Below are 16,702 nucleotides of genomic sequence, written 5' to 3'. Positions count from 1 at the left end.
TCCAAATGGCTTACTGAGAACATCACATATGTCTATTATTCCCACAGTAAAGAACCACCAGGGAAAATCAAAGGGCATTCAACTAGAGCGGTATCTACCTCCATTGACTTTCAATCCAGACTTCCATTGGATTCAACTTGTGCTGCTGCTACATGAGTTAACCCACATACCTATATTACTCATTACAAAGTAGATGTGGCCTCCCAGAACAGGGCATCCTTTGGTTCCACTGTCCTGAGGAGTTTATTCCCTTGAGCCACCCAAGAAAAAGCTGCTGGGAACTCTGTCCCAAACAGCAAGAATGAAGGGGAGATGGGACAACATAACATAAAGAAGTTATGTACTCACCGTAACATTCCATGTTTGTTGTCCAGTGTCTCGCCTTCAGTCTTGCGTCCCTCCCAGCCATCCCCCTCCTGGAGGATCTAGAGGAAATTTCTCAGAAATTGGCAGATAAGGTCTGATTCCCTTCTTGCCCTTTCTTGTTAATCTTTATGACAATATGTTTTCAGATATTATCCCTTTGGATATTGAACATATCATAGGAACCTTCTTCCTCAAATGAGATCTGGGGAATAGCCGCTAAGCACCATGGGATAGGACTCATTCTCGAGCCAGTAGAAGCTCTGAGCTTTAGTATAGGCCGAGCCAGAGACGAGTTTTGGCTTCGAACCCAAACAGCAAGACTGAAAGCAAGATACTGGACAACAAACATGGAATGTTATAGTGAGTACATAACTTCTTTTTTCCTTCTTTCAAACTCTTCTTCCTCTGGTCCCAATTACAGCCAAGGAGTTTCTGAGGGCTCTGGATTTCCTGGCATCCATCATCCTTATGATCCCTCTGACTAAACTCCACATGAGAAAGTTTCAGTGGTTCCTGCAGTCAGTTTGGCTTCAACATGCACACCCCCTAGAATTCGTAGTTCCTCTCCTTCTTTGTCTCAAGAAGGAACTTCACTGGTGAATCCAGCAGTTGCCTCTAAATCAAGGGCTCCCTTTTCCCTCTCAGGTACTGTTCACAGACAATTTAGATGTGAGATAGGGAGAGGCTTTTGCCTCCCTAAATTTACAGGGAGTGTGGTTGCCTCTTCAATAGAAGGAGCACTTCATTTCAAAGATATGATAGCTCTTCTGCTGGCTCTTTAGGCTTTTCATCCTCTTCTCCTCAGGACCTCTCAAGGTATTTACAGACAAAACCACAGTGATGGAGTATATAAACAAGCAGGGGGTAAACAAGATCTTACCTTTTTTGCCAGTTGGCTCTTCTGGTATGGGACCTTGCTGTCCAATATGAAGTGACTCTTCAGGCACTTTACATTCCCTTAGGTCAAAACATTGTGGCAGATACTTTGAGCAGGTCCTTCAGTGCCAGAGTACCAAGTGCTCTGGTATGGAAGGTGGACACCCTCTCTTTTTTTTTTGGAAGGAAATGTTTCTGTTTTGCTTTCCCTCCCCTTACCCTCATTCCAAAAGTCCTTTTCAAAATTCAACAGGATGCTCCCACAATCTTGTTGGTGACTCTGTTTGGGGCAAGACAGCATTGGTTCCCTTTTCTTCTGTATTTAACCAAGGGCACTCATCACAAGTTACCTCAGAGGGTGGACCTACTGACACAAGACAAGGGATAATTTATCCATCCCCACCTATCTACTGTTCAACTGACTTTATGGGTGATAGGAGTTTGATTCCACATAGCCACATTTTTTCTGAGGATGTGCTTAGGGTCCTACAGGAGGCTAGGAAACCCAATACTAGGAAATCCTACGTATCCAAATGGAAGAAGTTTTCTGTTTGTCTCTCTCATAACCTGGATCCACTTTCTGTGGATGTTCCTTTGGTTCTCTCTTTTTTATGTGAATTGCTGAATTGAGTTGGCTTATTTTTCTGTTAAGGCCCATTTATCAGCTATCTCTGCTTGTCTGCCTTTATCTCCTCCTTTAGCTTCTAGATTTAAAGCTAAACAAGTCAGCAAAGGCATACTTCATATTAGATCCCCCAGGAAGTCTATTCCTCCACCCAGGGATCTTAATTTTGTTTTGTAGAAACTCACTTGGGCTCCTTTGGAGCCTGCTGCTTCAGCTTCCTTGCAACATTGCTGTTGGAAGACTGTTGTTTTGTTGGTTACTTCTGCTAGATGAGCGTCTGAGTTTCAAGCCTTTATGGCTTGTCCTATTTTTTTGGTGTTTCATAAGGACAGGGTGTCCTTAATCCTCCTTTTATGCCCAGGATGGTTAATGAGTTGTCACTTAATCAGTCTCTTCATTTGCCTACTTTTAACCCTCTCCGCAGTCCGCCATTGAGAGAGTGCTACATAGTTTGGATGTGCATAGACAGCTCAGATCTTATTTGGATAAGACTAAGTCTGTTAGAAAATCTGACCAGTCTGTTTCTTTTCATCTTCAGGCCCTAGGATTAGCTGTATCCAAGCAAACTGTTTCTTCTTGGATCTATAAATATATTTCTTTTTGTTATTCTTTTCATGGTAAGAGCCTTCCTTGTTCTGTAAAGGCTCACTTTATTACAGCTGTGGCTTCTTCTGGTGCTTTTTTCAAGGGTTTGGATACTAACTCTATTCTTGAAGCAGTTACCTGGACTTCTATGTGTACTTTTACCAGGCGCTACTAGTTAGATGGAATTTCCAGAGCTAGAGCTGGATATGCTAGGGCCATTCTTCATGGCTTCTTAGAGGGCTCTGCTGGTCATTCCTCCTCCCAAGTTTCTTCTTGAGCTTTGGCACTCTCCTACATGTAAGGAATACCACAACAGTGAATGGAAGGGCATAGAACAATTGTAAAATCTGACCATAACTGTAGATGTTCTTTCCTTCACTGTTGCAGTATTCACTTTTTCCTTCCTACACGTGGTCCAGTTCTCTTCTGGATGTACTAGTTACCTCTTGGTTTCCTTGGACTGGCATTCCTACTGGGGCATTTCAGAGGATGGTATGTCTGGACGTCACCTTGATGCCCTATGCTACATGAGCATATATGTGACATACAACGTACCTTAAGGCAACCTAAGGCTTTCGTATACTGGCCGGACATTGGGACATCCTAGGCAGGGATTCCCAGGTGTAAAGAATACTGCAGCTGTGAAGGAAAGGACATTTACTGTTATGGTAAGATTTTATACAACTGTAGTTTCTTTCTTGTATTAGCAAAGCTACTAGTTGTTTTTTTTTCTTTAATTGGCACTTGGTTTTAATTGGAGACAAGGAACCTGCAGTACATGCAATTAATCAAGAGTGGTTTAAATTGTGCAAGGGTACTTTGATGTATTTATGAAGTCATTTGCTGTTTTTCCAGTAGCAACTGTTTTTAGTTTAAGGCAAGCAGCTTATATTTATAAGCACTTATTCTTGAGAGGTCTGAAAAATGAGCAATATATCAACAAGGTGCAATGTAATTAAGTTTTAAAGGCACATTCACAAACATTTCAGTGAAAAATCAATAACATTTGGAACTGGTGGAAATAAATAAGTTAAACACATAGTTGGCCACCTAGCAACCTTAGTACCTTAATGCATTAAGTATGCGAGTATACAGCCTGGTGTTGGGTGCAGAGGGACATAGCCTTTCCTGAGACCCAGGTGTCTGGGGTTCAGTTAGTAGCCCTAGCAATAGAGGAGCCTGACAGGGAAGGAGAGGAGTGGAAGGGTGTGGCCCACTCTCCTCTCACATGGGGGATGGAGTGGGTAATGGGCATTCATGGGAAGTGTAAATTATCCAGTGCAAACTAGCAAAACCACTTCTTGTGCTTGAGGGGAGGAGCCAGGGCTGCTTGCTGGCAGTGTCCATTCTGGAAGTGAGATATGACAAACTCAGACAGCCCATTTAATATACTTCTCCAGCTCTGCAAACTGGTTGTTCATTGGGACGTAGAACCAAAAGAAGAAAACCCCTCAAACCACTCCTTGTAGCTGTCTCAGTGATGGCACTTTCCAGTTGACCGTCTCTTCAGTCATGGAGAATGTGCAGATTGACCAAGAGAGGCTGATGGTCATTGGATATTGGGGAAAAAAGAGTGATTTAAAAAAAAAAAGTGCGTGTGTATATGTATATATATATATATATATATATATATATATATATATATATATATATATATATATAGGTTTACTATTGTTTCCCCAAACTGCACAACAGCGAATCGCAGTTATTCCAAAACAAAACCGCAAAATATAAAATAACGAACAGAAAAAACTCGGAAGTGTGGTGACTGTAAATGTCAACATTGACATTTTTGAACAGTCACCACACTTCCAGGAACAGCATCACTGTGCGTTGAATGTGTTTGCAGGGGGGCAAGCCCCCCCTGGACCCCCCATGTGGGAGACTGCGCCCCCCCCCACACCCCCTGCTTCTTATATATACAAACTCCGGGATTGCACTACAATGAGGGAAAGGGTGCATTTCCCAATCCCCACTATAGTCTGCATCACACTGTCAAAACTCACAACAACGAATGCTGTTTTGCATTCACTTTTACAGGTTTCATCATTGTGGCCTTCGTTTTTTCATAGTGTGTTTCACACTAGTGAAAATCGACTGTCACATCGATGAAATAATAGTAAACCGAAATATATACACACACACACACACACACACACACACACACACACACACACACACACACACACACACACACACACACACAATGTACAGTTTATTTTATGTATTTATTTAAGGTAGTCAGTCCACTTTCTCTTAAAACTAAAAGTTAATGTTTAAGAATGTAAGCTGTTTTTCACATCAGGAAGGGGAAAAGAGAAAACAGGAGAAGATAAAATCGGTGTAATTGAGGAATGTATACTCTATAACATGGTTAATTTTAATTTTAGAGTAGATAATGCTTGTGGTTGCAGCCTGATTTGGGGCAAGTACTCATATTTGCAGAGGCAAACTTTCATTTTGTAAACTTTGCATAGTTTTGTGCAGTGGCTGTGTTTTTAGATAGGAATGAGGGTTTAGAAATTTTTTTGTTAGTGTTTTTATCGAAGTAGTAAGTCTGGAAAAATGTGACATGGGTTCAGATATAGATGAGAAGGAGTAACACCATACAAGATCAGTCTGCAAGACAGTGTGTGGAGGTACTTTAGGGGAAATTTCTGTTAGAAAGATCTGTCATTAATAGTAGGTGGGAGTAGTTTATCAGAATGGCTGTTGTCAGTATTAACATGGAATGTAAGCGGCACTGCAGGTGTAGAAAAAAGCACAGAATATTGAACTATATTAATAAGAGTAGGAAGAAAATAATGTTTCAAGAGATGCATTTAGTTAAGAATAAGCATGTGGATTTGAAATAAAAATCACAAAATACATTCAGCAGAATATAAGGGACAGAGGAAAACAGAAGTAATAGTGATTTGAGAGGGACTCGACTAGTGATAAAAGTGGGGGGAAGATGATGGTAGATTATGGTAGTGAGGGGTTAGTCTGGCAGTTGGTGCAGGGGCTTTGAGCTTAAACTTCCTGTGGTAAGGGTTTAATTCCTTCAGCCTTGAGGAAGTCACTTAACCTATCAGTGCTTGGGGCATCTTTTAATTTGAGTAAGTCCCTTCACTGGTTCCCTAGACTGCAAGCCTAGTAACAACCTATGACCCTATTGCCAGGGAACAAGGATTGTGCTAATCTGTATTTATATTTCACCTAAAACTATTATTATGAAGTTTAGGAGAATTCTTTGAGAAATAAAATGCTTTCAGTAGGGAATATTGTTTATTTTGTATGGAGGCTGAAATATGATATGCAGTAGTGAGGCTGTAGCAGGGTGACCTGTATTGGGAAGATATCTGAAGTACATGTGACTGTTTGGTACAGAAAATATAACTACAGTAGCTGGAACTCAGACAGAATTGTCATATTATTTCCCAGGAATATTAACTGGGCTAGACTAGATAAAAATTATATCACACAGGTGCATGTGTATTTAATTCAAAGCCTTGAGATCCATCCAATAAGTATATATCATGCACCTTTAAAAGCTTAGATGATGAAGCCAGGTAATGATGTAAAAATGAGACACCGGTACTCTCCTACTGATCTGTTAAGAGGAAAGTTTTAAAAAATAGATAATGGAAATGATTCATGAGTTATAAGGGAAAATATAAATTACTTAAAAGGGGCTACTAGCTATTGAAAGGGATAAATGATGATGGAGTTTAAAAACATGATATAATAAGATTAACAGATATGGGGAAAAAGTAGTAGGAATTAGTCAGAGGATTTGGCAAAGGTTTAAGTATTGTAGAAGGGGAATCTTACAGAACAAAAAGATGAACACATTTAGAATGCTAAAGGGAAAATAAGGGAGTATTTGGAAATTATTCATGAGTTTAAAAATTTGCTGTTAAATAACCATTTTTGATAAGTCTCAAAAGCAAAAACATTGAGCACGACTTGGGTAACAAAAAGTAGAAAGAGTTGTAGCCAAACGTTGGGAGTCTGTAACAAAAATAACTAAACCAACCAGCCAGCCAACCAACCAGAGATCCTACAGAGGTATTAGAGATTATTTAGAACATTTTTGAACCTTTGTGTAATGTAGAGGAATAGGAAAACCAAGAAAAAGGTTCAAATGGAAACAATTATGGAAGGCTTACTTTTGCCAAGGTTACAGGAAGATGAGGCTCAATAATGTATAGCCAAGATATGAAGGTATGTGATAAAATAGTAATGTATATGGATGGATGGATATATTCATTCAACAGGTGAAATCTCCAGGCCAGCTAGTTTTATGTAAAAGTGTGGATGTTAGTATAGGAGAAAGAGATAAAACCCCTGGAAGGTTTTGTTTAACTATATTTTGTATGGTGAAAGAAAATGCCAGCATTTTGAAAGAAAGTTACAGTGTCTATATTACCCAGCAAGGGTATAAACCCTTCAGATCCAGCTTTATATAGACCCGTTTCAGTCTTTAAAACCATACTCATGAAGTGCTTATGTCTGTACTAACTGTGAAAATGACAACTGTGTGTTCCCAATACTGTCTTGATGTGAAGACTGTCTTTGGTAGAGTTAACTAGTGTTGTAATGTTAGCATTTGCATTCCTTTATAGAGTAATATGAATAAACAAGTAGAATATATCTAGTGTTGAAGGCAATAGTTAAGGTGGGAGGGTTCCTCTTTTCACAGGCTGTGTTTGAACAGAGGAACCAGACAGGGAAGTCCTGTTTAGCATTTTTTTGCTTTGTATCTAAAACTAGTAGTAAAAAAAAATACAAGGTAGTTAATGTAGTTTTATTTGGAGATTATAATATTTTGTACTTGATAAATCTCGAAAAAGGACATTTGGGTGTTGTGGAACATTTTGAGATGGATTGAAGTATTTTCAATACATAAAATAAATTAAGGTAAAACAAAAGCTATAGTGGAAAGCAGTGTGCCCAAATTGGGAGTGGCTCAGTAATGCCCATACCTATGGTCACATGTTAGGGTGCAGTATGTAGGTATATGCATTAAAAAGGGTTCTGATTCTGTGTTAGGACTGTAGTTGATGGTGCAGACACAACATTTCCTTCACCTTTTAGACTTTATGGCTTCCATTGTTTTCACAGTCCATTTTCACATTCCTATTGATGACTGGTCTGCATTTGACAGCAAAGTGCCAAGCCATCACTTACACAGGTGCTGCTGATATCACACCTTTATCCCCACATTGTAGAGTGTCTGTCATTTCCCACCAGTCTCAACACAGGCCTTCTTTTCTTATGGCTGAATCCATAATATTGCTTGTTGAAAGAGATTTAAGACCTTTTGCTATTTGGTAGGAGACCTTTGTTTGTGCTCCTCCCTTGTTGAAGGGAAATGGGCTGAGTACTATATAAACCATTTGATGATAAGGACTGTGTTTTTCGCTTTTTAAGCTCTGGAAAGGGTGATAACACCAGGAGCCATTTTGCTTCACTTAGCTGTCAGTGGTGGGGTATAATAAAGAGACAGACAACATCACTCACTGGAGTTAAATGGATGCAGCCATGCATTTATTGCCAGATTGCTTGCCAATTCAAATTCAGAGATCTGCAGAAAGGAATGATTTTCTGGGAGACCATGTTTTGCACCAGTTTGTGCATTAGTTCCCTAACTCTGCAGAGGGCCAGCACTGTCTATCTGACCTTTTTCAACATCACATCAAGGCCCCGTTGTCCTCCATATCATTATTTCCATATAATTCATGCATAGGTTGCATGACATTCTACCAAGGGAGAGCTGGCCAATACATCCTACACTCTACTAAGGCGATACCCATTCTCTGGGAAGTCTGGCTAGTCACTCACAGACTACCCTCCCACTTACCTGGATCACCCTTGCCAATCCTGTCGGGGGTGGGGGGGGATGAATTCTTCCCCCTGCTGTCAAGCGCATCATCTTACCTACTCTGTAGTCCTGCCCTTAAGTCTACATTAAATACTGCCATACTTTGTAATGAAAAGCAGACCCCCCTCAGTAAAATACATTGCTGGCCATTTCCACTAGTCTTTGCCATGATGTTATGCATTAACCGTACATGTAATCCTGCTGCTCAGATGGATGTGGCTTTACGTCATTTCAACCCACTTTGTACCTGCTGGGGTGTGTAATCACACCCACTGTCCTTTAAACATTTGGTCTGTCTTTGACGTGGGCACCCATATGCATACTTGTTAGAAATTCTTGCATCTTGTGGATGCAAAGTTATAGAACGCCCATTCCTGCCATTTGTTAAACTAGTTCTGACAAGCTATGCATAACTCTTGTCCACAAAATCAAAACCCCAGTATGAAGAATAATAGGTTGTTTCTGTTTACCATTAGACTGTACTAATTTTGACCGATTAACTGTTACACATAGGGTGTTAAACAACTGGTGCTGAAAGCCTCACATTATATTCATGATGACATACCTTTCCCAGTTAGTCTCAAAATGCTTATGTTACTGTAGAGCCAGATGGGTACTTTCTGTTTGGGTTGCATGGGTATCTCCTTGAAAAACCTTAGTAACCTTAGTATAGTCTTATTTTACCTGCTTTTGTGGACTCTCCTCCCACACCTGGATTTGTGCAGGCAGCGTTCCCCTTACTCTAACCTACCTCTGTCATTAACAGGATGTATGCCTTCATTGTTTTAATGTATGGGCCACATCACTGGTCAGCTTTGCACCTTCCTAGTGTCTATAAAATTCTGCAGTGCCTTTTTGTTAGCCTTCCCTGTACCACTAATATAAATGAATTTGTACCTGCTTTTGGTTATTAGTGTTGCTTGTAGTGCCAGTCTATTAAACTGAGATTGCTGTGAATGAGAAAAAGAATCAACTAATGAACTCTGTATCCCTTATACATGTTGCACTGCGACAGTCCTCCACTGTAAGTAACATAATATGAAATGTCTCATTTATATACCCATCACTCCTTCTCTTCCTTGACTCGACAGACTAGCTTGTTCGTCAGTTTATACCTCTGGGAAGAACTCTGGTTCTGTAAATGGCTACATGTTCCCTACTACTAATTATTCTTTGCCACCTGCTGCTAAACTAGCCTCCCTTAAAGTACCTCCCAAACCCTTTACCCCCTCCAAGCAGTTGTATCTGTTTATTTTATTTTCATTGTTTTCTTTGTATTTGTTTACAGAGGTAGAGTGCTTATCCATAGCCCTGGGACACACAAAATGTCTAATTAGATAAAACATAGCACATAACAGTCATAGTATAATATTATCAGGCATAACTGTTTCTGAAAACAATTACAGTTAGATACGGTGTAGTAATATACTAAAAAAGAAAAAAAGCTGGCTAGGCTGAGAGATAGGTGAGCAAACCAATTTAATAAAACACGTAAAAACTGTAAAAATACAAAAAATATAACCAGGATAAGCGCTTTCATACACATGGATACTTCATCAGATCCATTAAAACAATCACATTCTAGTGCACTTATATACCTTAATGTCTGAGGTCACGTGATCTCAAAATATTATCAGGCATAATTTTTTCTGAAAACAATTACAGTTTAATACGGTGTAGTTGTAGTATATCTGTGGCATTGTTAAACAGAATTTTCATTTTCTAAACAACTTCAATCACCCTGTAATACATTTCGAACTTATGCTGAGAAGGGGTATTTTGAATGAATACTTAACTTGCTTACTTATTTATTTATACATACTTCTGCTTCCTCGTGCATGCAAATCTGCTGCCAAAGTGCTGTACCATTAAATTCCTAAATGAACCTCTGGTGCTCTCCTGAGTTGCGTTTCATGTCCCTGGTGAACCTGATCTAATTCCTATAACTGTTTACCTGTTATCTGTAATGTACTCAAAACCTGTTCTAATGATTTGTTTTAGTGTGTCAGCCTTTTTTTAGGTAGGAGGTATAAGCCTGCCCTGCCACAGGGCATATTCTGATGAGTTGTCTTCCACCTTCTTGGATACTAAGGGGACTCATAGGTCCCCTGCATATTCCTTCAAGGCTTGTGACCAACTGTTGGCTCTTACACGAAGTAGCCTGCCTTCCCAAAGAATGTCATCCAAGTGATGACCTGTGCTGTTCTTGCTTGCCTTCTGCACTGTTAACCACTGCAAGACTGTACTAAATTTCTCAAATGCGGCACCTACTATTTAATAGCCCACAGTTGTACTTATCCATGTAATATTGGCTTCCCAATTGAATACTTGGCCATCACCATCCTTACTCCTGCAGTAGTATAATATCTTGAACTTTCCACCTCTCTGTCAGCTTAGTATCTGTTAACCCATTGTGACACTGAGTAACGTTTCTCTTCATTATTTGTCTCTGTCCCCTTCATGTAGGCTTTTTTTGTTTTGTGGTGCAGGCATCTTTCACCCTGGGGTTTCTCTGAATACTTGTTATCTTGGTTCTGTCCTTTAAAACTTCTGTCTTTAACTTTGTGTGAGGAATCCATGGGTTATAGCTACCTAAACTTCCATTTTAAATTTTAAATGTACATAGTTCCTTTTGAAAACCTAACACTTGTGTCCCATGTTATCCTGCAGATGCAAATGATTTAAATAGTGGAGGGAACCTATTCCAGTTTACATTTTTGTCATTCATTTCTTCCTTCCTAGCCTGCAGAGGTCCTGAAGAGCTGCTTCCTGACTGTGTCATTGTTCCACCCAGTAGTGATTCGCTGTCTTTGCCATTGGGCAAACAGATCTGTACTGCCTCATTTAGTTGCAGCTTATGACGTAAACCTGAAATGACCCTGCTCCACTTTTAAAGCCGTTAGTACTACAGCATAGCCAGTTATTCTGTGATAGTTCCTTACAATGTGATTATCTCCCCTGTCTCTTTTACCGTAGTAGCTGGGGAAGATTTATTGGGCTTACCTCTGGCTCTACTGGTAAGAGAAAAAGAAATTCTTATGTTTCTGAAGATTCCCAGTCTTATGATAAGGAAATAGAACTGGAAAAACACATTTTTCTTCAGGCAACAGATTCTGATTATAAGGCGAGGATTTCTTATGACTTTCCCTGTGAAAAATTTTACTTTTCCTGAAACAGCCTCTAAAATCCATCAATATTTTCAGTGGGGAAAAAATGTTATGATTAGTTGCAAATGGAATTTTCACTGTCTACTGCTGATGTCCTTCTTAAGATCATGTAGAGGTAATACTGACAAGTGTGATATCCTGCCATGGATAGCCTTACATCTGGCCAGGATACCAAGGCCAAGGCGTAGTTCTCTCACACCATACTTCCAAAACATGAACAAAGGGTGTCAGTGCAGTGTGGTATACAAGGACTGTGCTAGAGTGAAGTACCTCAGAATTCTCTCGCCGCCAGCCCAGTCACTGAACTTGCTTTTGTCTGTTGGCTTGTCAGATGTACAATCATTGCCAGTTCCATTTGTCTGGAGGAGATAAGTGACTCCATTCAGGAAGCTTCTGTTTTAAATAAAAGTAAAGCTTTTTCATGTCAACTAAAAAGGGAAAATGTGATTGTGGGAGGCATACCTCATAGTAGCAGTTATGCTAAGTGTTTTTTTTTTTTTTTGCCTAGGAGCCAATCATGATTATAGAAATTGCTGTATTTGCCAGTGCTTCCGTCTTCTTATAACAGTTATCTTAAAAAAACAGACACTTAAAGATTGTTCATGTTAAAATGAAGTCTGATGTTTCCTACTACTCAGACATCCTGCATCAACCCAAAAATAAAATTAAGAAAAGAAAAAAAAAACAAATCTGATGCATCGGCTGTCCATTGATGTCATTGGACCATCCAACTACTTTGGCTTCTCCCTTTGTTGTGTCCTTGCCAGAGGTTGGCATGGCATTGCCCCTTAGCACAATCCACCCTGATGTGTCAGATGACTGCTTCTGCCATGAAGAGGAGCCAATGCTGATTGTTTCAGAGGGACCTGACAGCATTTCTCAGATTCTTATTTGAGAGGAAGTACCAGGTTCTTTCATTGAGGTATGCCACGGGTTTGAATCTTCTCCATTTGTGCAAGCTCCTCTTCTCACCAAGAAGTGGTGGAAGATTAAGCATATTTCTCCTTCTCCTCTGTCAACTGTCAGGGACCCCCAGAAGTAATGGTATGAATTTTCTTAAGGGCTGTTTAAAGCATTAGTCTTTCTTATGCTTCCCCAGTTCTTTGCTTATGCCTCCCTTTCCACCTCCCCACCTCAGAAGAATCACAGAGATACTTTTTCAGAGATGGAGGACTCAGACTGTGAGGGAGATTCCTTGGTTTATTCTTCTCAGATTCACTCCCCTTTGAGGTATGTGTTTGAAGTTGGGGACACTTTAAGCACTTTCAGCAATTCAAACCTGAGATCCCTTGGAGAAACTTTCCTTTGGAGATACAGTACTAAAAATGATGCAACATTTTCAGTGGAAAGGCAAACATTTTGTCTGATATGCCTAATTCTGAAATTAAGTCTTCTGCTGTTTCTTTACTGAATTCTGCATCCTAGATAGCTAAGCATTCTATTAAATGCAACTGTGATGCAACCAATGCTTCTTCCAATGCAGCTACTACTGGTACCTGTACCGTTTTGGCTTAAGCTCCAATTTCTTGTTGTGGATGTTAAATCTAAAATCTTGAATGCACCTCTGCATAGAGATACTCTTTGGACCTGCTGCTGTTGGCATTTTCAAAAATCTTCTGGAAAGATACAAGATTATGAAAGACTTTAAATAGATCTTTCTCTCTCTCTTTTCCCAGGTTTCAAAGGGACTACACTTTTAAAGCTAGCCCCTTTTTTCCCCCAAAGAACAAAAGACCCCACAAAAAGGTAAAAGATATTCAAAACAAAGATCTCAAGACAGACACAATCAGAAATCTAAGGGGGGTCTAAACCCCCCATTTCTGGACAAACCAGCTTCCTTGTGACTATCCATCTTTGCCTTCCACCCCGTTCCGCACCTTGGACTATCCCTAAACCCTCTATCAAAGATATTGTCCCTATCCTTTCTTGTGTGAGAATCTAGCACCAAAGACCATTGGGATTTTTCAATAATTAAAAGCGAATACAGGATGTCATGGCCTTTACTTTTCAACATGTCAGGCATTCCTCCTATTCCATCAAGCCATCTCCATGTAATCCCTTCATTCCTAAAGAAGTTGTTTCCTCATGGTACAATAGAATTAGTACCGCCTCCTTAAAAAGGGACAGAGTTATGTTCAAGGCTTTTTTCTGGTTCCCAGTAAAAAGGGAAGAGGTGAAATGGAGAACCTTTCCAGATTTGTCCTTTCTCAGATTGTATCTGAGAGTTCCAAATTCGGAATGATTACTGTACAGTCTCTGCTTCCCGTGATTCTGCCTCAGGCTTTTCTGGTAACCTTGGATGGAAAGGATGTATATCTTCATATTCTAATCCATACAGAATACAAAACGTGTTTACAGGTCTGTTTTGGAATTTCACTTTCAGTTCTGTGCTTTGCCCCTTGGGCTTTCTACTGTACCAAGAGTTTTCACAAATTGCCTAGCTCCAATTGCTGCTGTCTGCAGGCTACATAGAATACATATTTTCCCTTACTTAGATGACCTGCTTATTCAAGCGTATACAAGTGAAATGCCTTCTGGACTTCGGATTTAGAAAGAAATTGCTGTACTGTTTGGGGTTCACCTCAAATCTCAAAAAATTAAATGTTTCCTTCTCAGGATCTGGTATCACTTGCTTGCAGGTTCAATTCTTTGTCCGTGACTTGCTTTTCATTCCCCAGGACAAAGTGGTGTTCCTCAAGAAATACTTCCAGTCTTTTCTTCTAATGTGACCTCACCAAGATGGGTCTTGAGAGCCTTGAGGTTTATGGCCTCCACGATTCTTATGATTCCTTGAGTTGAACTCCTTATAAGGAATATTCAGTGGTATCAGAGATCATAATGGACACAGCATTGCCATCCTTTAAACTTCTCTGTTCCTGTTAACATTCATAAAGAGGTGGATAAGCAAAGTATCACTTTCTGTTTCCTCCCCCTTGCTAAGAGCTTTACATAGATGCTTTAGACCTGTGAGGGGCTTGCTTTATGAATGTCAAAGTCCAGAATGTGTAGTCCAACAAGACAGGAAGGATGACATGAATACCAGGAAGTGAAGGTGATGAGTCCAGCCTTGGAATGTCAGCATCATCTCTGGTCTTTAGGTCCACTCTGAATTTTTACGGACAACACCATGCGTGAGTGGGCGTTCCTTCATTGAAGGTTGTGCATTAGGCCCGGCAAGCCAGCACGTAAAAAAAAATCTACTGCCAGTCATTAGCGGACCGGAGTTCTGCTGTGGCGACCCCTAACCGGGAAAAGCCGAAAGACACAAACCAAACCACAGTTATGTGGTACACAGACAAGCATGGCAGGACAAGTTCTTATTGAGACATAGCCATGCAACACAATCTGTCCTTGCTAGCAGTTTACATTCTTTGAGAGAGCAGTTCAGTGGCAGGTTACTTGAGCAGATCCCAAGCTGACCTTAATGAGTGGATGTTGGACAGAGAGGTCTTCCTGCCAATTGCCCATCAGTAGAGTCCTCTTCGGATAGAGCTCTTTGCCCCAAATCTGAACAGGAAGCTCAGGCTGTTTTATTACAGAATTCCATGCCTGTAAGCTTGGAAAATGGAGACCATGTCTTTTTCTTGGAAGGGGCGATTCCTGTATGCATTCCCCTACCTCTAATTCCTAAGATTCTTCTGAAAATCAAGAAGGAAAGCCAAAAATCTGCTATTGACTCCTTTATAACCCAGACAGTATGGGTTCACCCTTCTATTTTATCTGGCCCAGGACAATCATCACGTTACCTCGGGGTAGACTTGCTCATACAGCAAAAGGGCTCTCCAGTTACCCCAAACCTCAGGACTCTGCAGCTAACCCTTTGGGTGATCTGATTTTAATTCCTTTTAGGTACCTGTTCTCTGAGGTCATTTTGCAGGTTTTATAGAAGGCTAGGAAACCGGACATAGTGTTCCATGAAAAGAAGACAAAAGTAGCACTGATCATTGAACTCGCCACACCCAGTCACTACAGTGTCTTGTGCACAGAGAGACATAGAGTCATAAAATATCAATATTTGCAGGCAGAAATGAGAGCAATATGGAAGAAAGATACCAAGACAGTTCCAATAGTAGTCAGAGCAACAGATCTTATAAAAATAATCTACAATCATATTTAGATAGGTTACAAATATGTGTAACCCCGTACGAATTGCAGAAAGTGTCATTACTGGGCACATTGTGGGTGCTGTGAAGAGCACTTCTGGCTGACATCAAAGACTGAAACAATTGTAATTTCATGAACTTTCCTCCTACTTTGACTTAGGAATGGGGTCCATTCCTGTCATGGTATTAGAAACCCAAAAGACTTGGAGAAATTAAACTGGGCACATTGCGGGTACTGCAAAGAGCACTTCTGGCTGACATCAAAGATTGAAACAATTCTAATTTTATTAACATTAATTGTACTTTGAGTTAGGAATGGGGTCCATTCCCATCATCATATTAGAAACCCAAAAGACTTGAAGAAATTAAGAGGGTCGAAACCTACTTCAAAAATCTTGTGTTTCTAAATGGAAGAGAGGTACCACAAGAAGAACCAGGACTTTTTTCTAATGGGTATGCCTATTATTCTCTCTTACTTGTGAGCTGCTCAGTTCAGCCCTGGCATATTCTTCATTAAAACATATTTGTCAACCATTTCTGCCTGCCTTCCTTTTGATCCCCCTTTAACTTAACCTTTCCGACAGGTTTTAAAAGACCTCCTTCATCTCAGCTCCCTAGGAAATCTATCCCTTATGCATGGGATCTTTTTTTATATTTTAGAAATGTTATCTCTTCCTCCATGTGAGCCTGCTTCCTCAGCTTCCTTGAATATTTCTACTTCTTAGACCATCCTGCTAATGGCTCTTAACCTTTCTAAACTGCAAGCACTCATGGCTTCTTCTCCCATTTTTTTTGTAAGGATAGGGTTAATACATCCTTCTGAAGTCCAAAATCATAGTTTCTACTTTAGTTACACAGTATTGTTTGGCTGTTCTGCTGCTGAGGTTCCCAAGCAGTATGATGGTAGGGGAAATTTGATTCAGGAAGTTTCTAAGATTTTTTCATGTATCTTAGTTAGTTATACGAGCCTAAAAGTAATTTTTCCTAGTTAAAACACAGTAAAAAAATTCTGATGCACTCTGCCAGCCCCCAAAGGTAATTTAAGCACAGATTCTCCACAGAAAAAAAAAGTGAGCGTTTAAAACAACTTTTATCACAAACAAATGTTCACACC

At 40.0% G+C, this 16,702-nt stretch overlaps 1 protein-coding gene across 1 annotated transcript in view; it reads left to right on the top strand.

The window, feature by feature from the left end:
- ARFGEF2 (ADP ribosylation factor guanine nucleotide exchange factor 2) overlaps positions 1-16,702 on the top strand; it is a 2,483,667-nt gene that overhangs the window by 1,725,041 nt on the left and 741,924 nt on the right. The gene's annotated exons all lie outside the window — the stretch shown is intronic.

The sequence above is a fragment of the Protopterus annectens genome, chromosome 12.part0 (assembly GCF_019279795.1).
Source record: "Protopterus annectens isolate FY-2018-M chromosome 12.part0, PAN1.0, whole genome shotgun sequence".
In the NCBI taxonomy this organism is placed as follows: Eukaryota; Metazoa; Chordata; order Ceratodontiformes; family Protopteridae; genus Protopterus; species Protopterus annectens.
This window is presented reverse-complemented; position numbering and strand designations above follow the sequence as displayed.